The 25362-nt window shown below is 37.2% G+C and overlaps 1 long non-coding RNA gene across 1 annotated transcript; it reads right to left on the bottom strand.

Annotated features, from left to right (window-relative positions):
- Positions 1–1384: 1384 nt before the first annotated feature.
- Positions 1385–25208, bottom strand: LOC129659363 (uncharacterized). The gene is made up of 2 exons (XR_008718025.1): positions 24934–25208; positions 1385–1986 (listed from the first exon to the last, which is right to left on the bottom strand). It is a non-coding gene; the product is annotated as an uncharacterized LOC129659363 (long non-coding RNA).
- Positions 25209–25362: the final 154 nt, after the last annotated feature.

Below are 25362 nucleotides of genomic sequence, written 5' to 3'. Positions count from 1 at the left end.
TGTTGAAGCTGAAACTCCCATACTTTTGGCCACCTGATGCGAAGGACTGACTCATTTGAAAAGATCCTGGTGCTGAGAATGATTGAAGGTGGTAGAAGGGGACGACAGAGGATGAGATGGTTGGGTGGCATCACCGACTCAGTGGACGTGAGTTTGAATAACTCCGGGAGCTGGTGATGGACAGGGAGGCCTGGTGTGCTGCAGTTTATGGGGTCACAAACAGTCAGACACAATTGAGTGACTGAACTGAACTGAACTGATGGGACTGGATGCCATGATGTTAGTGTTCTTAATGTTGAGTTTTAAGCCAGCTTTTTCACTTTCCTGGTTCACTTTTATCAAGAGGCTCTTCAGTTTTTCGGTTTCTGCCATAAGGGTATGCATGGTTACTGATATTTCTCCCACCAATGTTGATTCCAGCTTGTGCTTCATCCAGCCCAGTATTTCATATGATGTACTCTGCATATAAGTTAAATAAGCAGGGTAACAATATACAGCCTTGATGTACTCCTTTCCTGATTTGGAACCAGTCTGTTTCATGTACAACACACAGTTCAAACAAAGCAAAAAAATAGAATAAAAAATTATTTTATCTTTAAGAGGTGAAGTTTTAAATGATTTATATTTTTGTGTGTGTATGTACATGGATGGGTACTTATATATTTTCTAAAATTTCCAACTTGAACATGTTTGTAGTGTGGAGAAATTGTAATTAAAATAATAGGGAAAAAATCCAGTAAATGCTGTGGCTATATTTTTACCTGCCTGAGAGAAGTAAGCAAGCTGGGAATGGCCTTTGCATATTTTTTTTCCTTATTTTTCTACAAATATACAATTTATATTTTAGACTATATTCTGCAATCTATAATAAACCTCTGACACATTATTTCCAGAAAAATCGGAGCATACAGTTGCTTTTAGAATTTTCAGAAGGAAATTACATTTACATATAAAATAACATATAACTGACTTTGCTGTTGTATGTCTAAAGTTCTTCTTCAGGTAAAACCTGCCATACATCATTCAATTTGACAAGATTTTAAAAAATATAACTCTTCATCCTTATTACAGATTACTCTGTGCTCTGGTTAATTTGATCAACATAAACACTTTAATTACATAATTTTTGTTCCCTAATGCCCTTTGGCAATACAAGCTTCAGTCTAATTCCTTTTTAATAATCAAGCATGAGCTGGTTTGTAAGAAATTCTCCAGAAGTACCTGCAGTATTTTTTATTTTCCTCTTAGACCCATTAGAGCACACTCATTAAGCAAATCATGCCAGTGAAGCACTGTGCCAAAATGTCAGTGGGCCCAATGAGAGATTACAGAATCATAAATCAGTGATGAACAGTAGCTTAACTTTCTCCAGACCACTAAAATATATGGTTCAGAAATGCCTTTAATATGTGAACAAAAATCAAAAGATTCATGGATATTCAAGATGATTATAAGCAACAACATAATTGATGACACTATTAAAATTAGTGAAACAGCATATATTCAGAGTAAAATATACAGCACAACTTATGATTAAACAAATAACATGACCTTATTTTTATCTCAAAGAGAATTTTATATAAAACAATGAATGCTTTAACTCTTCAACATTTTAACAAACAAATCATGATTTCCTTCCAGGCTACAGGAGGTTCAGGAAACTCATAAATAAAAGTCACATAAGCTATTAAAATAACACATTACCAACTTTCTCTTTTTGTTAGTTAAAACATACTATGGGACATTACATCATTTTGTTATATGAAACTTGCTTGGCTCTCTTAGTATGGGAAATCATTTAAATTATCAATTGTGATGTTTAACCTTAAATCCTGATGCGAAAATGGTTTTAACTGATGGTTAAAATGAGTTAGCCACCTTCCCTTTAAGAGGACCATGAAGGGTCACTGGTTACTCCTTTAACTGTCTTCTTTGAGCTTTAAGATTCATTACCGCCAGAAGACGCGTCTCACCAAGGAGGCACTCCTGAAACAATGATTGATATTTAATTAGAGAACAGACCTTGGGTCCATGTTGCTTTGGTAGAATGGATTTAGCACTATGATCTGGTCAGAGCTCTCACAGTGACCTCAAAGATCATTTAAAAAAAAAAAAAAAAGACAGCTAATCTCCACAATAGATATGTGATAACCGATAAAGGATAATGAAAAAGCCCAGCAAAACAATCTACTTCCTCCTCTGTCTATGCTCATAACAAACAGTTCAGTAACTGAGCAAAGACAAAAGTATTTGGTGGAGCAGTAAAGAGAACACAAGGCACTCCTACAACTACAGGGTACTTAATGTTAGATAATCTGATCTGGGGCAACACTTCCCTGGTGGCTCAGATGGTAAAGAATCTGCTTGGAATGCAGGAGACACAGGTTCAATCCCTGGGTCAGGAAGATCCCCTGGAGAAGGGAATGGCAACCCACTGTATTATTCTTGCCTGGAGAATTCCATGGATGAGGAGCATATTGGGCCACAGTCACAGGCCTGCAGAGAGTCAGATGCAACTGAGCAACTGACACTTTCATTTTCACTGTCTTTGATGATCTCAGGAAACTCACTGACCACATCACCAACTCAATGGACATGAGTTTGAGTAAACTCTGGGAGATAGTGATGGACAGGTAAGCCTGGCGTGCTGCAGTCCATGAGGTCTGAAAGAGTCGGACACAACTTAGCGACTGAACAACAACAACAAAGCTAGAGAAAAAATAAGTTCTTTTGATTTCAGGAAATTGCGAAAATGAATACCGGATCCTCTTCAAAACAATCTCACTTTGTGTGTGTATGTGTTTTTGAAAAGCTGGCAGAACTGTTTTCCATTTTTTTCAATGATTTTATTACAGAAAAATCCTATTCTTCAAACTAATTTATTATTGTGTGAAGAAACGTATTATGGTATTTGTGTTTCAAGTGTTTATCAATACGACAATAAAAAAAAAGAACTTGGGAAAGTATACTGGAGAGATGATTAGGAGGCTATTATACCTGTTCATACGAAAGAGATCAGTAATCCATAACAGAGATGAAAAGTTACATTTTTTAAAAGCTTGTCAAGTTGAGTGAAGTATAATGGGTTTTCTCTGAAGCAGTTTTTTGGACACAGAACATCAAAGTAAGTTATATGTTGTTGTTCAGTCACACAGTCACATCCAACTCTACGATCCCATGGATCAACAAATTTAGTTTATTAACAGGACTTAGTAATTATGTAATTATTTGTTAGTAATTCATTGGAAGAACGGTCCCCAGATTTTTGACATACAAGACAAGGTGCATTGTGTTTACTGAGATGAGGCATCTTCCTCTTCAAGAAGGCACATGAAGAGGAAGACGGGCAAAGTGAGATAGTAAAGTTCAGATACTAAGTAAGAAGTTAAAAAGTGGACCTAGTGCTGAGATGAGAGGAAAAACTGAAAACGCAACTCTGGGAGACAGATCAGAACAAAGGCAAGTCCTTTTAAATATTTGCCCAAATGATTGCTAGTTTAAAAATAAACACACACATACACTTACACAAGCAACATAAACCACAAATATTTTTAAGCTGAATGTTTTATAACACATAGTAGAATTTTAAATTTTATACCAACATCCTTTCTTTATAATTATTAAACTATATTTTAATATGTATAAAAATTCTTAAAGTTGCCCTGATTCTAAAGGTTATTTAAAAGAACTGTATGTTATCTATACGAAATCTTCCAATCAATGAATGAGTTCCATATATTTACTGCCTTGTTTTTAGCATTGTTCCTATACAAGTTGAAAGTGAAAGCTTTAGTCCAACTCTTTGTGACCTCATGGACTGTAGCGATTCTCCAGGCAAGAATACTGGAGTGGGTTGCCATTTTGTTCTCTGGGAGATCTATGTGACCCAGGGATTGAACCCAGGTCTCCTGTGTTGCAGGCAGATTCTTTACTATCTGAGCCACCAAGGAATCCTACACAAGTTAAGTCTACATAAAATTTCCAGTATCCCTTCTGTCTCGGAAATTATGTAATCCTATGCAAAGCATACTCAGAATCCTCCTTAAAAAAAAAATTCCCCATTATCAGAATCTTTTTACACCATAACCTTTTAACAGTAAGTGACACCACCCTTAAGGCAGAAAGCAAAGAGAAACTAAAGATCCTCTTGATGAAGGTGAAAGAGGAGAGTGAAAAAGCTGGCTTAAAACTCAACATTCAAAAAACAAAGATCATGGCATCTGGTCCCATCACTTCATGGCAAATAGATGGGGAAACAATGGAAACAGTGACAGACTTTATTTTTTGGGGCTCCAAAATCACTGCAGATGGTGACTGCAGCCATGAAATGAAAAGATACTTGCTCCTTGGAAGAAGAGCTATGATCAACCTAGACAGCATATTAAAAAGCAGAGACATCACTTTTGTCAACAAAGGTCATATAGTCAAAGCCATGGTTTTTTCAGTAGTCAAGTATGGATGTGAGAGTTGGACTATAAAGAAAGCTGAGTGCCGAAGAATTGATGCTTTTGAACTGTGGTGTTGGAGAAGACTCTTGAGAGTCCCTTAGACTGCAAGGATATCCAACCAATCCATCCTAAAGGAAATAAATCCTGAATATTCATTGGAAGGAATATTCACTGGAAGGATGCTGAAGCCGAAGCTCCAATATTTTGGCCACCTGATGCAAAGAACTGACTCATTGGAAGAGACCCTGATACTGGGAGAGATTGAAGGCAGGAGGAGAAGGGGGCAACAGAGGATGACATGGTTGGCTGGCATCACTGACTCAATGGACATGAGTTTGAGCAAGCTCCAGGAGATGGTGAAGGACAGGGAAGCCTGGTGTGCTGCAGTCAATGGAGGCGCAATGAGTAGGACACTACTAAGTGACTGAACAACAACAGTATGACTTTATTGTAAGGCAAAAATATTGGAGCCATGAAATAAAGATACTTTGGAATTCACCCAAGCCTAGTAATATCCCTTAAAACCACCATTCAAGCAAGTCTTATGAGAAAGACCTTAGCATAAGTTGAATTTATATCTAAACGCCCTAATTAGACCACTGTTGAAGCCATAATCATTAGTTTTCCTATTGTGCCTGGCTGCTAAAATAGTTTTTCTCACTGTGTACAATAAATGAGCAGCAACATCAAATTATAACATTTGCAAACTGGAAGGCACCTTTGAGATTAGCTATTTCAACCTCTTCAATTTACACATGAGAAAGAGGAGGTTCTGTGAGGTTAAGTGAATTGCTTAGAAACAATGTGCAAAATCAAAATTTGTTACCGATATTGAAGGGTATTGTATGAATTAAAAAGTTTTGAAATGTTGCAAAATAGCTCCTCTAATCAAAAACATAAAATCAGTTGTAGAAAAGAAAAGAAACAGGAGTATTAAACTCATTGGATTTAAGTGTGAGCACCTAGATTACAGTGTTTTCTGACACTATCATGTCAATCATTTTTAAGTATTTTTTCACATAGTTCACTTATGATAACAAAGTGAATAGTCATTAAACTGTGAGTTCGATCCCTGGGTCAGGAAGATACACCAGAGTAGGAAATGGCAACCTGCTCCAGTATTCTTGCCTGGAGAATCCCATGGAAAGAAAAGACTGGTCCCCAAGAGTCAGACATGACTAAAGTGACTTAGCACACAGGCTTGTAGGAATTTTCAATCATCTGTTATGAGAACATGTCCTGATTTATTAAAAAAATAATAATAAGCTGATCATTCTCAACAAAATATTTGCTGACTTTGTAGTTCAAAATTAAATTCTCAAAAAGGACATACACATATAAAGAAAGTGCTCCTTATTTTATATTGCCCTGTCTTAAATGAGGCAGGAATGGACCAGACCATTGTTGATTCAAAGAGAAAGATGAGTCAAACAGAACTTAATGGACCTTGGTTGAGACACAGGAAGGGCTTAAGACAAAAGAATCATCAGTTCACTTCAGTTCAGTCCCTCAGTCATGTCCGACTTTTTGCGACCCCATGGACTGCAGCACGCCAGGCCTCCCTGTCCATCACTAACTCCCAGAATTTACATAAAGTCATGCCCATGGAATCAGTGATGCCATCCAACCATCTCATCATCTGTCATCCCCTTCTTCTCCTGCCAACAATCTTTCCCAGCATCAGGGTCTTTTCAAATGAGTCAGTTCTTTGCATCAGGTGGCCAAAGTATTGGAGTTTCAGCTTCAGCATGAGTCCTTCCAGTGAATATTCAGGACTGTTTTCCTTTAGGATGGACTGGTTGGATCTCCTTGCTGTCCAGGGCCTCTCAAGAGTTTGCTCCAACACCTCAGTTCAAAAGCATCAATTCTTTAGCACTCAGTTTTCTTTACAGTCCAACTCTCACATCCATACATGACTACTGGAAAAACTTTGACTAAATGGAACTTGGTTGGCAAAGTAATGTCTCTATTTTTTAATATGCTGTCTGGGTTGGTCATAACGTTTCTTCCAAGGAGGCAGCATCTTTTAACTTCATGCAGTCACCATCTGCAGTGATTTTGGAGCCCCAAAAAATAAAGTCTCTCACTGTTTCCCCATCTATTTGACATGGAGTGTTGGGACCAGATGCCATACTCTTCGTTTTCTGAATGATGAGTTTTAAGCCAGCTTTTTCACTCTCCTCTTTCACCTTCATCAAGAAGTTCTTCTTTAGTTCTTCTTTGCTTTCTGCCATAAGGGTGGTATCATCTGCATATCTGAGGTTATTGATATTTCTCCCGGCAATCTTTATTCCAGCTTGTGCTTCATCCAGTCTAGCATTTCACTGATGTACTCTGCATAGAAGTTAAATAAGTAGGGTGACAGTATACAGCCTTGACCTACTCCTTCCCGATTTGGAACCAGTCTGTTGTTCCATGTCCAGTTCTAACTATTGCTTCCTGACCTGCATACAGATTTCTCAGGAGGCAGGTCAGGTGGTCTGGTATTTCCATCTCTTTAAGAATTTTCCACAATTCGTTGTGATCTGCACAGTCAAAGGCTTTGGTGTAGTCAATAAAGCAGAAGTAGATATTTTCCTGGAACTCTCTTGCTTTTTTGATGATCCAACAGATATTGGCAATTTGTTATATGGTTCCTCTGCCTTTTCCAAATCAAGCATGAACATCTGGAAGTTCATGGTTCACATACTGTTGAAGCCTGGCTTGGAGAATTTTGAGCATTACTTTCCTAGCGTGTGAGATGAGTGTAAAGAATCATCAGATCGGTGCAGAATGGTACTGAGCAAGATTTTCTCAAAAGATAAAGTGAAAGATCCAATACTGGAAGACACATGAGAAATAAGCAAGATGCAAATTCTTTTTAAAAATATGAGGAAACTGAGGGCCAGAGGAAAAGAGTGACTTACTTGGGTTTTGTACTAGTCAAGGGAATAAGTCAGGGTTAGAGGCCACGTCTCCTGGGATATAACAGAATATATCACTTGACTTTACCACTCTGTGCAGACCAGTTTTCTGCAGACCATCACACATGTGGAGAATTCAGGGATACAAGCTGGGCTATAATCTGAGAGTGCCCCTGGGTTCTCAAGAGTATCTTGTTGGTACTTCCAGTCTTCCACACACCAGATGCTCAGAGGCTAGCACCTTGTAGTCTTTGGATTCCATAAATAAGTCATTTCTTCCTCATGCAATCTTCTCTTCCTTTGTTGATGATTGAGAGAGATTCCATAGCACATAAACAGTGGTACTAAAACTATCACCAATGACAATGCTTGTTAACTCTGCTCACAAAGTACCTGGCATTCTGTGAAATGTGATTCTCAATAATGAAATCAATATCTTTGCTTCTGCCCAGGATCATTCCTCACAGGATTCTACTCAGTTCTTCCTACTCTCCCAAAGCCATCCTTCTGTCTTTTTAAAATGGTGACCCTTTGAACACAGAACCAAATGAGGACAAAAAGGTACCAGAAAAACTCTAATTTTTCATTCATTCCCTTATAGGCCTGGGATTTATCAAGACCATTGTCAAAATCTTGATTATTGAATTTTCCTTCTGTTATAGAGCTTTAGTCAATGAATCTTGCCTTCTTCACTAAGAAGCATTATCATCTACTAGCCATTTGCCCTAAGCTTCCTTCATAGACCCAGTTAATCATTACTGCTGATTGTAAAACTCTGGCTCATATTATTTTGGCAAACCACCCACTGAAATGACAGGACAAATTTAACTTGAATTCTGGGATAGTGTTGCAGGCTCTGGGATGTGTCAGATGTAATTTAAAAATTAAGAACAGAGCCAGAAAGCCAATGATAATGCAAAAGGGGCTAAACTCAACATCAGGTTTATAGGAGATTGCAAAGGTTCAGCAAAAGACTCAGCAAGGGACCAGGAACATATCAAGGAGTAGTGTTTAAACAACACTAATTTGAAAGTGCTCGACAAATTTAGGTCCCTACCCATAGTCTTCTACTGAATTGGAAGTCTTCATTTACCAGATACTCAAGCTGCTTTCTTTGTTCAAATTCTCTCAGAATCATGGGGATTGGGGAGAAGGTGATCACATGTAAACCAAATCCCAGAGTCAGAATCAGGACAGAGGTCCCTTGGCTGCAGCTGTCTCACTCCCCTTTCCCTTCTGGGCATTGAGGCTGCTGGCCATTCTTTCTGGTGTTACCACTATGGGAACATTTGGCTTCTGCTGCCCCTGGGAACTTAATGCCTTTATCAGTAGTTTTCTGGTTTCCAGATCTTTTCATCTCATGTTTATCTCAAACCACTAAAGAAACATCCTCCTCTTCTAGTGTCCAGCCATTAGCAAATGTATCTGCCCAAATAGCAGAAGCTATCCTGTCCACCTAGCACTTTACAGTTTGCCAGAAGTTGCCCTTGAATATTCATTGGAGGGACGATACTGAAGCTCCAATACTTTGGCTACCTTATGCAAAGAGCCAATTCAGTGGGGAAAAAACCCTGATGTTGGGAAAGACTGAGGGCAGGAGGATAAGTGGGCAAACAGAGAATGATATGGTTGGATGGCATCACTGACTCAATGGACATGAGTTTGAGCAAACTTTAGGAGATAGTGAAGGACAGGGTAGCCTGGCGTGCTGCAGTCCATGGGGTCACAAAGAGCCAGACACAGCTTAGCCACTGAACAACATGTTGTCCGGGGACTAAGAAGGGCTGTGGCCAAGTGTATTCATCTCACTCTACCAGGAATTGATACCATTCCTGATCACTCTCCTCCCTACTTGCACACTCACCACTTAGGCCTTCCATGACCCTAAGTCTGATGCCCCCTGCCAACTCCTAACATCCTCATGGTGACCTTTTACTCTTAGAAACTTCTTTGTCCCATCATTTTGGCATTAGTCAGGAGATACTGAATTTGCCAAACATGCCAGCATATATGAACCTCCAATATGGACACACTTTGAATGCTTACATTGCTAGGAGTACCACTGGCCCAGGTGGGCTGTAACTGTGTAGCAGTTAAAGATGGCCTTTGAGGTTTTCATTCTGGGTGCTTTGTACTCTGATGCCAGCCCTATGTGTACATATACTATGTTTTTACTGAACTTTTATAAGTTCGTCTTTCTACCAAGTGAATGCTTGATTAGAGGGTCCTAGATTACTTAAGATAATGGAACCAAGAATGAGGCTAAATCAAAATGGAAAATCATTCATATTGTGTTTGCTTATTTTATTTGTACTTAAAAGTAGTCATGAACAGAGTTATTCTTGTAAATTATATTACTTCAAAATTGTGGTGCTACTGTGAAGCCTCATTGAATTTTTATCATTTTCCACCCTGCTTCTCTGTGGGATTATCTCTTTTTCTCTCTACAATACTGATTAAGAGGATCAATTTTACAATTGAGGAAAAGCATCAGACTAAATAGAACTTTGTTCAACTGTTCTTACACTAAAGCTCACTGTCTTTTTGCCCATACTTTCCCAGGCTGAAAGAGCTAATTAAACATTCTAGGAGAAAACAGCTTCCCCTCATTACCAGCTGGCCTGTGGGCTGCATTTAGTGAAAACTATAAACAGGGGTGTCAATGATGTTAATGAACTTGAAGCAGAAAAAATGACCAAACAAACCAGGATTGTTTGTGGATAGACAATCACAAGGCTATCTGATCAGGGTTTAGTGTCCTTTTGTTCTTGTTATTGTTCCCATAAAAATAAAGCTTGGTTTTGGTATTTCACTTTTGTATAAAAATTTCATAAAACTGGAGACATTTCAAAAGTCTCAACTCGAATGTGATTTTAAAACTGACATGTATACACTGCTCTATTTAAAATAGATAACCAACAAGGACCTACAATTTAACACAGGGAACTCTGCTCAAGACTCTATTATAACCTAAATGGGAAAAGAATTTGAAAAAGGATAGATACATATGCATAATTAAATCACTTTGTTGTATATCTGAAACTAACACATCATTAATCAAATATACTTCAATTTAAAAATGAAGAATCCATAAAATCTGCTTCAGAAAAATAACAACAAAACCAAAAGTCTCAACTCATACTAATAAAATAATAAAAATTTTTCTGCACAGTTCCATTGTCTTGAGAACTCTGATTAGAACAAAATGGTAAAACATTATGGTAAAACAAAATGAATAAATATAATATCACCAGTTGGTGTTATACTCATGTAATTTTTCCAAATAATGCTGCAGCTGGCTTTGGATATCTATCAATATCCAAATATTGGACAATTCATATTATCATCACACCACAGAGAAAATTTTAGATTTTCCATCTATAGCAAACTATTGCATTATCATAAAAGAATGTTTTCAAATGATGATCCAGTATTCCTCCTCATGATGTAAAGAGCCTCAAATAAAGCACAAATAGTATAAATTGTGAAGGAATAAAAATAGGAATAGACCTGTGATCTAAAAGCTGTGTATATGTAATAGGGTGGATTATGTTACATGTGTTATAACAACTTCATCTTCCCCCACTGGTTATGAGGCTGTAATTTTTAATTTCTGCAAGTACCTGATAACCTTTCATGCAACTAAAGGATATTGTGTAAAGATATGAGTCACTACTGAGTAATTGTCATTGTATCTGTAAATGCCACTCCTTCACAATCCTTGCTATTACTGCTTTGTCACTACTATCTTCCTCATTCCCAGGTTCATATACAAGACACATATTTCAAAATTTAAACTAAATCTGTGTTGAAAACTTTGAGGAGTTATGAATACCATTCATGGTTGTTGAAAACACAAAAAACAACTGAGAATATTGGGTAAAATCACAAATTCTTTTTATGTGGTCATCTTTTAAAAAATAATTCTTTCATTTGAAGCAAGATTTCAACAATTACAAATTGCAGTCTTGGGATCACTATGAGCACATAGCTATGCCCCCTGGACCTGGACATTTTGACTTGGCTAGGCATTTATCATGACCAGGGGATTATGGTTTTATTGTAGTTTCTTTGTAAACTCACATCACAAAGGTGGTTCTTGACATTTACACAATAGATACTTCTGTGTATTATAAATCCATGCCCTAAACCACCTTTCAGAGGCCAAATTCAGAATTTCCCACTAGAAGTGATTGTGAGTGATTTAGAGAAACCCATGGAGATTTGGAAAGGGAAGGGAGGTCAGCCTTCATGATGTGACTGTGGCATTTGTAGACTATTTTTTGGAGCAGCACCAGCTAAGCCAAGCAATGCAAATGCTTTCTGACCATGTTGACCACAGGACAGTACAGGCTTCTCTATCCCACCCCTCTCTTCCATACTGAGGGGTCTTATGCAGATTCCTAGCACTAGAGGACACCTTTAAGTTATCAGTTAATTCATTTTATCATGCACAACTAAAATTACCCCTTACCCCACTGAATCTCCCCTTTCCTTCCAAACCCTTTCTGCCTCCTCAGTCCTAATTCTACTCTAGGCTATGAGAGTGGCAATAAGAAGAGGAAGCACCTGTGGAAGGCAGCTGGCGAGTCCTCACCCCGGGGTCTGTGAACAAGTGTGGGCTATCTCCCTACTTCCTTCTGTCTTAGCCATGCTCCAGAACACTGTGAACATCCACTCTAGATTTAAAGGCTGAAGGCCACTCAACATTCAGATCAAGCCTCTATGGAAGAAATCGGACAGAGGCAGGAGACCTGTGAGGGAGGTTCACAAACTGATGTCTCTGATTTCTAGGAGGGACCTGGCAGGATTCCATTCTGCTGCTGCTTCCCCTTGTTCTGCAAAGGTTCATACCCACCCACTGGAATGCCTGCAGGGATAGTGTTTAACAAAGTAGTGCCAATTTTTAGTTTTCCAAAAATGGAACACTACACACACATCACTAAAATAATCATGTATTTTGTTTGTTTTTCAAACATTCAATTTCTCAAATATATCTGTCAAACATATTATATACTAAACTACGTTGTTGTTCAGTCACTAAGTCGTGACCAACTCTTTGCAACCCCGTGGACTGCAGCATGCCAGGCTACACTGTCCTTCACTATCTCCCGGAGTTTGCTCAAACTCCTGTCCATGGAGTTGGTGATGCTGTCCAACCATCTCATCCTCTGCCATCCCCTTCTCCTCCTGCCCTCAATCTTTCCCAGCATTAGGGTCTTTCCAATGAGTCAGCACTTTGCATCAGGTGATCAAAGTATTGGAGTTTCAGCTTCAGCCTCAGTTCTTCCAATTAATACTCAGGATTGAGTTCCTCTAGGATTGACTGGTTTGATCTCCATGCAGTCCAAGAGACTCTCAAAAGTCCTCTCCAGCACCACAGTTCAAAAGCATCAATTCTATGGCACTCAGCCTTCTTTATGGTCCAATTCTTACATCCATATATGACTACTGGAAAAACCATAACTTGAACTATATGGACCTTTGTTGGCTCAGCGAAGTCTCTGCTTTTTAACACACTGTGTAGGTTTGTCATAGCTTTCCTTCCAAGGAGCATCTTTTAATTTCATGGCTACAGTCACCATCTTCAGTGATTTGGGATCACAAGAAAATAAAGTCTGTCACTGTTTCCCCAACTGTCTACCAAGAAGTGATGGGACCAGATGCCATGATCTTAGTTTTTTGAATGTTGAGTTTTAAACTAGCTTTTTCACTGTCCTCTTTCACTTTTGTCAAAAGGCTCTTTAGCTCTTGAGTCCTTCCAGTGAAATTCAAGGTTTTAGGATGGACTGGTTTGATCTCCTTGCAGTCCAAGGGACTCTCAAGAGTCTTCTCCAATGCCACAGTTCAAAAGCCTCAATTCTTTAGAGCATTCAGCATTCTTTATGGTCCAACTCTCACATCCATACATGACTACTGGGAAAAGCCATAGTTTTGACTATACAGACCTTTGCCAGTAGAGTGATGTCTCTGCTTTTAAAAACACTGCCTAGGCTTTTCATAGCTTTTCTTTCAAGGAGCAAGTTTGTCATAGCTTTTCTTGCGAGAAAAGCTATGATAAGCCTAGACAGCAAGCCTATAATAAAGTACCTATCCTGCAAAAGATATCACCAATTAAGAATCTATATGCCCACCTTAGAGTTCTTAAATTATCTTGGAACTAAAAGAAAAGGTCATGGCTGTACCATTAAAGGAAATAGGAAAAAGGAGTTATTTCTTGTCCTTCCATACAACATTTGGGATAGAGCTTTCATTATGACTTAAAATGATACCAAGTTCAGAAAAGTGATGAAAAATTATTAGAGGATCTTCAAAACTTATCTTTAAAAAGCTTAACATAACAAACTATACTTTCTGAGCAAAACTTGGATCAGTTTCTTGAGCTTGCCAAGACATAAGGATCAACCATTTTGAGGAATGAAATATTCAATAAATGCCAGTCTGTCAATTAAACAAGCGAACTATATCTTTGTTTTGTCTTTTAGAACTATTTTGCTAAACTTATTGGTGAATAGGCCTTTTTCAGTTTATAGGTTTTTATAATGACTCACTACCTAAAAATTCAGATTCTTCATATAATTGTTCATAGAGGAAAAATTAATAGATATTTTTCCACCTTTCTAGATTTCTAAAACCTATGAGAAAGGCTAAAGCCATAGCACTATTGTTGTCTCTGGGACAAATCAGTATGGAGAAAGCATTCTAGATGAGTGCTTATCATCTAACACAGTTGATGAAACTTATCACTGGGTGATGGTCCTAAAATGCCTCAGGCATCACACTCCTCACTGGAACCAAGAATAAATCAAGAAGGCAGAGAAGGTAGGGATGCACTTTCATAGGGAATTACAATGGTGAGTGGAGAGAATATAGCCAAGCACTCTAATATTTCCTGCTGCTGTTTACTTACAAGCTCTGTACTTTGTAAAAACTGTCATTTAAAACTATGGGAAGAGCCTAAAATACTCTGATTATGGCAACTTTATCATCTCTAACATATATCTAAATCAACACCATAGTGGGGCCAACAATAAGAATTATGATCAGTAATTTCATTTAACATTTTGATAGTCAGGTAAGTCAGGTAAATTGCTTACCTGACTGTTCACAGTAAGCGATTTCACAAGCATTACTCGCATGTAGATACACAGGTACGATTAGTACCCCCGTTTTCAGATGATGCAGTGGAAACCAGATTAAAATTTAGGAGCAAATAAGTGACAGAGCAAGTAAGTCAGCAAAAGCTTCAGCCTACGAGTCTGGGTTTCTTCTCACTGTATCCTATTTTTATTATATTCTTCAAAATGAATTAAAATCACCAGATCTGTTGAAATTTGCCAGTGAATGTATTTTATACATTATCAAGTCATTATTCCCTATGGTATAAATTATTCATTCAAAGAGAGAAAAATCAGGAAAGAAAAATAACATTCGCTGGTGACTCATTATTTACTAGGTGGGACATTTTTATGATTGTCACAGATATTCTAACAAGCTAACAAGCACAATAAAATTCGTTCCTGTCCCACATTAAAATAATTTTAGCTGGGAAAAAAAAGACATAATTACTATTATCATTTTGCTTTTGAAATTATTGGCTACAAGTCTCTCATTTAATTAGGATAAGCTCTGATTTCTCAGCAATCATTTTGTAGAAAATCTAGTCTATAGATTATTTTCAAATATGACATTTTTATTAACACTAAATTTAACAACTCATGAAGTTGACAATAATGTTATGCTTCAAAGACATTTAATAAAACATGTATTCATTTAGATTTTGCCTTTTTATCATAATCTCCAGAGAATTTTCTTTCTTGGTTTCAAGCCTATTTTTTGCAGACCACTGAAAAACCTGTAGCCCCCTAATGCTATGTTCTGGTGCCTGATAAATAAAGTGACCTGGGGCACTATGCCAGCCAGTTTGCAGACCTTACCTCATAAGATTATCTGTCCAGTAAAAAAAAAAAAGCACTCTGAGCTACAGATAATAGTTTGCTGCAGCAAAACCCCAGAAAATCTATAAGGAGGATGATCTCCTAGAAATTCCTACCACACCAGCAATTTTAGTGTTTTCTATTTAAATAACAATCAAGTTCGGGGGGAGGGGCAGGGGACTGCAGTGAAAATAGAATATTGGAGATACAGGGATGTAATCATTTTTTTCCTTTATAAATGTTACTAGAAATGTTAATCATTTATGGACTTTATTTCATTAAAATATATCAATGTCAGTTCATTAGTTGTGACACATATACTAATGTATGATCTTAACAACAGGTAAGAGGCAGGTGAGGTAAACCAGAACTCTGTATTATCTTTGCAATTTTTTGTTAGCCTAAAATAATTCTAAATATTTATTTTTATATATGGAATCATGAACAAAAGTTTTTAAACAGAAAAAGTATGGCCCTAATATTTTCTTTGTACCCTTTCCCTTTCATTCCTTCCCCTTCATGGATATTTCAGTCATAAGGCCACTGGATGGGCAAGTGCTAACTGCCTACGTAGAGGGCAGCTTGTTAAGGAAGGATGAAGTTCAAGTGTAGTGATTAAGTAATCACACAGAGAGAAGGCACCAGATGTCCTGCTGTTAAAGAGTTACAAATGTGGAAAGAAAGAAAATTAGAACACCATGCTGTGGCAATGAATTAGAATTGGCGGTTTCAGCATGAACAATGGTTTTCAATATATGCATAGAAATATCAGTGTAAGTGTGTGTATGTGCCCTGTTCACTGAGAATGACCTGGGTTCAGTTTCACTTCAATAGCAACTAGTAGACCTAATGCCCCGATAGTAATTTCAAAACATCATTCTTAACTAAAAGAAACTAGGGCCCTTTAGAGTAATAACTGTAGTAACTGGTTCTTATTTTTGGAGGGGAACTTGATAATATGATTCTAAAAACTTAAAGAATATATAATCATTTCTCCAGATATTTCATATATGTAAGTATCAATGAAATTATGAAATGAATTAACAAAAGTGAAATCTGTCCATTGGCATGAGTCCAAGATGTATACTTAGTTTTGCTTATTTTAACAAAGAGGTAGACAAAATGCTCAAGAGTCGAGGTTTGGTTAGTAAGGGCCTATATAGCCATTAAACAAAATTTTATTGATTTATATTTTATTAACACATTGTATGCTTTTATATACTTTTACACAGGTTTTTTAAAATATATTTTTATGTATTTTTGTACTTATGTTTTATTAACTCTAAAAGGCATTCATAATATATTGCTGAGTGGTGAAAACAAAGTAGAAAGCCATATAAGAATAACATGGTATGAAAAGTGTGTGTGTGTGTCAGATCAGTGATCCTTATTGTGTAAACTCATTATATGTGAAACTAAAGAAAGCTGAGTGCTGAAGAATTGATGCTTTTGAACTCTGGTGTTGGAGAAGCCTCTTGAGAGTCCCTTGGACTGCAAGGAGATCCAACCAGTCATTCTAAAGGAGATCAGTCCTGGGATTTCTTTGGAAGGAATGATGCTAAAGCTGAAACTCCAGTACTTTGGCCACCTCATGCGAAGAGTTGACTCATTGGAAAAGACTCTGATGCTGGGAGGGGTTGGGGGCAGGAGAAGAAGGGGACGACAGAGGATGAGATGGCTGGATGGCATCACCGACTCGATGGATGTGAGTTTGAGTGAACTCTGGGAGCTAGTGATGGGCAGGGAGGCCTGTCGTGCTGCAATTCATGGTGTCGCAAAGAATCGGACACAAACTAAGCGACTGAACTGAACTGAAACATACCTACACACAACTGCAATTAGAAAAAGAGAATCACAGAATATGCACAATTGTTAATTTCTTAAATTATGATGTTTAGATAAATATCATTTCCTTTTCTTTGTTTTCTACATTTTCTATAAGAAATGTATACAACCTGGTTATATAAAATAATAAAGAAGTGGAAGCTTTGCCAGAACGCATGTGAGCCATTTCTCAAGTTGGTTCATCCTACTTAGCCTTGATCTCTGAGACTCCGGGCTAATCACCATTATTGAAAATTGCAACCTTCTGCTGGCAGAGAAAGCAACGAAGCTGAGAGGCTAAAAACACCTGGGCAGGAGGCATTCACTCTAATGCAAAGTGTTGACTGCTCTTTCTTCACAATCTGATAAGGGACAAGACAAATCAATATTGTCAATAAAGAGTGTTTCTGTGTCCTTGAGAGAAGACTTTATGCATAGAAAAGATCATTCCTAGATTTCCTTTAGTTTTAAAGCCTAAAGTTAAATCTATTCAAGGTGCAAATCTAAAAGCCTAACTCACCTTTAAGTTTTTAGATCAATTTACAAATTATTAGTGTAAAATATTTTAATAGTAACTTAAAAGATTTTGATTGATCACTTGTCCAATTTTCAAAAATAATTATTTTAAAAGCAATCCCTTTAAAAATTGTCTGATAAACTGAATAGGTTAGATAGGTAGATAAATAGATGGATAGATATAGATACATATGAAATCTTAAAGGATTCCCAGGTGGCACAGTGGTAAAGAATCTGCTTGCTAATATAGGAGACACAAGAGACATGAGTTCCATTCCTGGGTTGGGAAGATACCCTGGAGTAGGAAATGGCAACTCACCCCAGTATTCCTGCCAGAAAATCCCATGGACAGAGGAACCTGGCAGGATACAGTCCTTGGGGTCACAAAGAGTTGGACATGACTGAGCATGAGCATGCACACAAGATAAAATCTTGAATGATCCAAAACTATATGTAACTTGGTAAGATTTCAACTTAAAATGAGTCAATCTAAAAATTTAAATCATTTATGCTATTACACATTTTAAGACAGAATCATTTTAAGATGTTACATGGTAGGGCAAATTCTCTTACACACTAGAAATTCTTAAATACCACATACACACAGATCTCTTCTTTACACAAAAATATTGCTGCTAAAACATTTAACTATTTTAAATATTTCTACTGTAAATTATAAATCTTCCAAGGTTAAAAACTCTTTATCCATGAAGGAATGAATATCACTAAAAATAGTTTTGAGGTTACCTTTTCAATCAATCGAAACTGTATGTTGGATGGAGATTTCAATCAAGCTGCTGACTGGATTTTGGTTAGTGCCATTAAGGGTCACCTTGAGCCCTATTCATGGTCTATTGAAGTGAAGTGAAGTGAAGGTCGCTCAGTCGTGTCCGACTCTTTGCGACTCCAGGGACTATACAGCCCGGGAATTCTCCAGGCCAGAATACTTGATTGGGTAGCCTTTCCCTTCTCCAGGGGGATCTTCCCAACCCAGGGATCGAACCCAGGTCTCCTGCATTGCAGGTGGATTCTTTACCAAATGAGCCACAATCAGGGGAAGCATGGTCTATTACAGGGATTTAATGAGGGTTGAGTTCAAGAGCCTTGAAAGTGACATAGCACATATTATAGATTTACTTATACCCTTCCCAAATTTTTAAGTTACATTAACTTTCATCCCGTTAACTATGATATTTAATTGAATCCAACAATGTGAGTCACTGCTTTTCAGTTCTGAATTATTTTTAGATTCTTTCCATTAGGACTACAATTCCTACACTTGCATATATTCCATAACATTTGACTAAAAGTTAGATCTCTCACACCAAGCAGTCATAATGCATAAAGTCTTCCTCCTGATGAACATGTATGTATGCACATGTATTTTGTTTTGTAGAGAAAGCAGGAGTGAGAAAATGGTTAAATTGCTGGTAAACTGGTCAGTTTAGGGGCAAAGAAATTTTGCTGTCTTTTTGCTATCTTATTTTCTAACCCAGGCAAGTTGATAATATAATGTTTAACTGACAAAGCTTAGGAAGTAAGTTCTACTTCTTAAAAATGTATTATTTATTTCTAAAGAATCAGATCACTTCTCCAGCCTACTTTTTTGGAAAAGAGAGTTTAAAGTGCAAGCTCAATTGCTTGGCCCACAATGTGGTGTCACATGGGCATAGGAGGTCAGCTGCATCAGAAGCACCACACTACCGCTCATCCTATAGCTCCCACGGACAGCGGAGTCCCAACACCTGTAAAACCTAGCACCTATGTGAACTTATTTTCATTTCAGCTATAGGAATGCCATTGACTAAAGAATTTAAAGGTGAAGGAGGAAAAAATGCTGCCTTCTCATATTTAGAATACCTTGTTTATACTCTGCTGAAGGCAGAAAGGTACAATAGACTTAGTTGTGCTCAAGAAGTTATTCTAGAAACAATTATTTACTGATTCTCAATGCCAAAAGAATGTCAGAAAGTAAAAAAAGCAGTCCATGATCTTGCAGAAGAGTTACAGCTGGAAATCCTTATATAGTTCTCACCAATCTAAAAAGAGCTCCCATTTTATCTGTGTCATGAATAAAAAGACATTGGCATCCAGCACCAGGATTATCATCTGCCTACTCGGAAAAATGATTAATTTAAGATAAATAGATGCTGGCTTCAAACACCCTGATTGTATTACCCAGATACTGCTGGAGCAACACTCTCTCCACTCAGACGTTATCTAGTATTCAGAGGATGCTTCTTTCCTACTCACAAAACACAGAGCACTCAAGATTTAATCTAGCTCCCTGTACAATGTGGTTGAATTTTTTTTTTCCACTTTGCCATCACCCCTACCAATACAAATCTCTTTTTTAACTTTTCATAGCATAAACTTCTTTTTTTTCCCCTTTCTATTTCATTATAGAAAAATAGCTTAACTATAAAGGATGATAGTAAAAGTATGCCACTCAAAACAAATAAGTAGAAAATAGCAATCACAATATGATCATTTAATTTTAAAATTTTGCAGAGCATGAGTATGCTCTCGTTATCCCTGAAAAGATTTTTATTCTAAAGATCCTCTTTTTAAAAGCATACCTTATAAGTATAAGGTTGTCTTCATTCCAAAAGGCTATTACATTTTAAAATTTCTTGAATTCAGTTTGTTAAAGGCAGAGGATATGTACTACCAGTACTTTTTTTACAATAAAAACATGACCTAGAACAATCTTCCTCCTTTTATGAGACATAGATCTTAGAGAATGACCTTATAAAAAATCTAAGGCTATTCTGATCCTAAAATATATCACTGAAAGCAAATTCTAACAACTAAGGATGATCACTGAATACACATCACACTACTTGTCTTCACATCTGGAAACAATATCACTCCCCACAATCCTGGGAGCCTTCAGTCAAGAGATGAGGCTTAAGAGTATGTTTTCTTTTTACCAGAGTGCTGTCTTACTGAAAACTCTCACACACACACATACAAACACACACACAAATGAGATATGGGTCCATGGTAATTGAATATGGTTCCATGGTAATTAGGTATAATATTTTGTGGAATAGAGATTTAACTTGTCAAGCAATGACTTAGGTCAGACTATTTCTCTACCTTGTGAAAGACTCCATAAAACTGCCAGACATGAAAGTAATCTTATACCTTCAGCTCTGTTTATGATGAAAACAAAATTACCCTTCTCATCAAGTCAAAACCAAAAAGTGTAGACTTTAAAATAAAATTTAATAAAAATTATCATTGTAAACATGTATAATCACAGCAATTATAACACAAACAAAAAGTTGTTTGGCCAAAAGAGTTGATAATTCTAAGGAGTAGGTGATCCAAAGGGCCTCAATATTTGATCCTAAAATTTGCAATATGACTCTGAGAATTTTGTGTTTATAGTTATGTTTTTAGACATCTTATAACAATAGCTGGATTTTTCTGAGTATATCACAACTGAACAAAAGTGGCATAGCCAATTGAAAAGTTTTGCAAGAATACAAAATAATCACACAAAAATCATAATTATTTCTACTAACTAGATCCTATTGGGTTAGGAGTTAAGACCTTCTAGTTAGTTCAGCCAATATCTTACAAAATGTAAGCCTCAGAGCCTCTCCAGGCTGAAAGAAGCACAATATAATTATTTATCAATATTTCAGCATACAACAACACACTAAGTCCAGGATAGATTTGCCTAGGATCCCTCCAAGAATAAGTACCCATATTGAAATGGTTTTTCTATGAGGTCAACAGTGGCGTGTACATAGCTGAGAGGTCTCTGTAGTAGAAACAAGGAAGTATAGTGACAGGTGAAGCATGGACCAAAATGGCTTTTATGCATTTCCAGCAGATGCCAACACTGCAAAGTGGTGATGGAAGACCAGATGCCTACACTGCCCTGACTGTCATGCCACTGAAGACTCTGGGAATTTGTCCTCCAAAGTAGTCACCTCAGTAAACTTTCATTTTCTGTAACTCACTTCACAAAGTGGCATTTATAATCACATATATTAAAACAATGATATTTAGTATCCCACAAGGCTCTGAAATGTCCAAAACCACTATGTTTCTGAAGAAATGTGAAATTTTCCTGAATTAGAATGAGCAAAAGAGCTTTGAATTCAGCATAGGCTGAAAAGATTGCACAATAATAAAGATTTGCTGGCTAAATTAACAAAAATCCATTTACGTGTCTAGGACAGCCAATTTTTCAAAATATTTCACTATTCTTTCTTTTACTATTTACATTGTTTCTCTTAAAATATATGATTACTTAGACTTATTTAACTTCTATGCAGAGTACATCATGAGGAATGCCGGACTGGAAGAAACACAAGCTGGAATCAAGATTGCTGGGAGAAATATCAATAACCTCAGATATGCAGATGACACCATCCTTATGGCAGAAAGTGAAGAGGAACTCAAAAGCCTCTTGATGAAAGTGAAAGTGGAGAGTGAAAAAGTTGGCTTAAAGCTCAACATTCAGAAAACGAAGATCATGGCATCCGGTCCCATCACGTCATGGGAAATAGATGGGGAAACAGTGGAAACAGTGTCAGACTTTATTTTTCTGGGCTCCAAAATCACTGCAGAGGGTGACTGCAGCCATGAAATTAAAAGATGCTTACTCCTTGGAAGGAAAGTTATGACCAACCTAGATAGCATATTCAAAAGCAGAGACATTACTTTGCCAACAAAGGTCCATCTGGTCAAGGCTATGGTTTTTCCTGTGGTCATGTATGGATGCGAGAGTTGGACTGTGAAGAAGGCTGAGCGCCAAAGAATTGATGCTTTTGAACTGTGGTGCTGGAGAAGACTCTTGAGAGTCCCTTGGACTGCAAGGAGATCCAGCCAGTCCATTCTGAAGGAGATCAGCCCTGGGATTTCTTTGGAAGGAATGATGCTAAAGCTGAAACTCCAGTACTTGTACTAAAATTATAAAGATTACTCCAATCATAATTATATCCAATACTTTGGCTACCTGATGCAAAGAACCAACTTATTGGAAGACCCTGATGCTGGGAAAGATTGAAGACAGGAGGAGAAGGGGACAACAGAGGAGATGGTTGGATGGCATCACCAACGTGATGGACATGAGTTTGAGTAGGCTCTGAGAGTTGGTGATGGACAGGGAAGCCTGGCGTGCTGAAGTCAATGTGGTCTCAAGGAGTCGGACACGACTGAGAAACTAAACTGAAGTGAATCATAATTATCTTTGTGTACAGAAAGATACTTAGACATTTTTGATATTCAAAAATCCATTACTCATAGATTTTTGAAAAACTAAATTGTGATTTGTTGTGTTAATGTTACATGACATAGAGCACACAGCAAGGTTAAGTAAGCCATGTATCTTTGGAGTTCTTCCAAACATCAAATAACCAGAAAATAAATCTTGTAAGGGAGGAAAAGTAACAAAGCTCAGAGTTTAGTTTTATTAGCAGTCTCCAACATCTCTATTAGAAGGGATGATCCTAAAATATTTCAAAGCATATAACACATGGATTCCATTCTCAGGCTCCACTTTACCAGCTGGACACAACAGCAATTTAGTAAAACACAGCATTTTAGTTTTTAATAGAGAAAAACTTAGGATTACTGAAGCATAATTACCCTATAATCTTCCTCCTCTATAATTTACTATCAGATACTTCCATTCTTTACCACCAAATGTTTTGAAGAGTGGTCTACTCTTTGACCACATTGACTAACTGATCAATTGCAAACTGGTTTCTCCCAGCCACTTTATTATTTTTTAAGGCTCCAGGAAACCAGTAATTGCCAATATTAGTAGGTCATCTCAGTCCTCAAGTTTTTTGACCTCTCTAGAATTTTACTCTAGCATCTACTTTTATACCTCTCTCTTATACTGACTTTCATGGCCCCGCGTTTCCTTTGTTCTGCACCTGTAATGCTCTGCCACCTCTTTCATTGAGTCCCATTTGCCCACTTCTTAAAATTAGGTTTACATGGTACTCTTCTCCACCTACAGTGTCTCGTTTCCTTTCATTATCTCACAATCATTTTGGTTCCCATGGTTTCAACTCTTCCCTCAATGTAGAAGACTATCAAATTTGCATCACAATCCAGACTTCTCCAGTTCTCCAGACTCTAATTGCATTTACACCTACAACTTTCTATGGAAACTCCATTTCAACATAATATATACAAACTATTTTTCTTCCAAAATCTAGGTTTCCTCCTTTATCCTCCATCTCTATTAAAAAAAAAAAAAAAAAGCATAGACTTTGTAGTTACTGACATTCAAACCCACAGAGCATCTTTAAGTCATGAAAATCTTGGTGATGACATGCATATTTTCTCCATCTCAGCAACTCCTTTAGTTGAAATTCTAACTGTCCAACTGAGCTAAAATTTTTAAAGACCTACCTTTCTCTCAGTAGTATGCCTTAGGCTAGTTATGCAAACATTTCACTTCATGTAAGATTTTTCTGGACTCCTACACTGTGTCTTGATAACTGATCCATCTTTCATCTCTATGTCTTCCTATCTTGACGCATTCATTAGGCCCAAACACCCCTTGTTGAGCCTGATTCAGGATCCAGCATTTTATGAATTCTATCCATCAGTGGGCTGATAAGTGAGCCTATCCCAGAGTCACAAGCAGAACAAAACGTGCATTACCTTTCATCAAACCATCACCACAGCCTTTTTTTTTTTTTTTGGTGTCAATTGCTTTTTCTAAACAGAACAATAATGTAGACATGCTTAGAATATTATGAATATACAATGCAAATATCACCACCAAATTCCACTAATTTTAACATTTGGCTAGATTTCTCTCTACTCTGGTTTCTATATTTTTTAAATAAAATTAGGATCACATAGTACATATAATTTTGTATATTATATTCTTTACTTTAGAGAATGCCATTTTCCCCTCCACTTAAAATATTCTTCAGAAATGGTTTCAGGGCACCATAAAAATCCATAATTAATACATCTATTCAATTTTCAAAGTTTTCTTTTAATTCCATAATAACGATCTTTACATTAAAATCTTTGTCAATTTTATTTATTTCTTTATGACATGTATCTGGAAGACATATTATTTAATCAAAGATTATGAGTTTTTAAGCTTATGATCTAGACCATCAAATTGCTTTCCAGAAAAGCTAAATCAAAGTCGTCAACTGGCAGACAGTAAGGGCACTAATTTGCTAACTACAGAATTCTGAAAAGTGCTCTGGCTGCCTCCAGTATCCCCCACCTCTAATTTCTCTGCACTTCACAGGCAACTTTCTAAAACATAGTTAGGATTACATGTGCTCAATAATTCTCTCCTACCTCTGAGCACATGTCTGGGTTCTCCAAACACTGGATGCAACTTCCTTTCTTGTTTTCCACTCCCTTCTTCTGCTTACCCTCAAGTCTATGCCAGCAAGTCTCCTCCAGGAGAGGCTTTTGCAAATATATAGAGTTCCATTCTACACTAATTAAATAAGAACAGGAGTCAGCTTTAAAAAAAAAAAAATTCTCCACAAGATGATTCTAACAGCCAAGGTTTAAATCACCACAAGCCAGACCATTCTGCCTTAAAGTGAAATAGACAGAGCTATTGGGAGAACCTGTCAGAAGTCACTTGACTTTTGAAGACCTCACTTTAAGTGGACCTTACTTTAAGCAGGCTAACTCACACCTTTTAGGGCTAGAGACCAGGAATCAACAATTTAAAAAACCTGCAGGTTGTTTGGTCTGAGAACTACTCTAGTCAAG

The sequence above is a fragment of the Bubalus kerabau genome, chromosome 8 (genome assembly GCF_029407905.1).
Source record: "Bubalus kerabau isolate K-KA32 ecotype Philippines breed swamp buffalo chromosome 8, PCC_UOA_SB_1v2, whole genome shotgun sequence".
Lineage (NCBI taxonomy): Eukaryota > Metazoa > Chordata > Mammalia > Artiodactyla > Bovidae > Bubalus > Bubalus kerabau.
The sequence above is the reverse complement of the archived record's forward strand: the minus strand, read 5'-3'. Positions and strand labels throughout refer to the sequence as shown.